Here is a 272-nt window from a genome sequence, read left to right as displayed (position 1 = left end):
TAAATCATTCAAGTATTTCTTAATAAACAATGTTGTGTCAATTCTTCCTTTAATATACCCTTTTTCAACTAAAAATTTTGAGTCTTTCATACCAAGCTCCAAGAGCTTGTTTTAATCTATATAATGCCTTATGTAGCTTGAAAATATAATCAGGTTTTTCAAAGTCCTCGAATCTAGGGGGTTGTTTAACATAGACTTCTTCTTGAGTAAGCCCATTTAAAAATGCACTTTCACATCCATTTGAAATAATTTGAAATTCATGAAACATGCAA

This window comes from Theobroma umbraticum, unplaced genomic scaffold (genome assembly GCF_002168275.2).
Source record: "Theobroma umbraticum cultivar Fairchild unplaced genomic scaffold, ASM216827v3 scaffold_55.0, whole genome shotgun sequence".
NCBI lineage: Eukaryota > Viridiplantae > Streptophyta > Magnoliopsida > Malvales > Malvaceae > Theobroma > Theobroma umbraticum.
The sequence above is the reverse complement of the archived record's forward strand: the minus strand, read 5'-3'. Positions refer to the sequence as shown.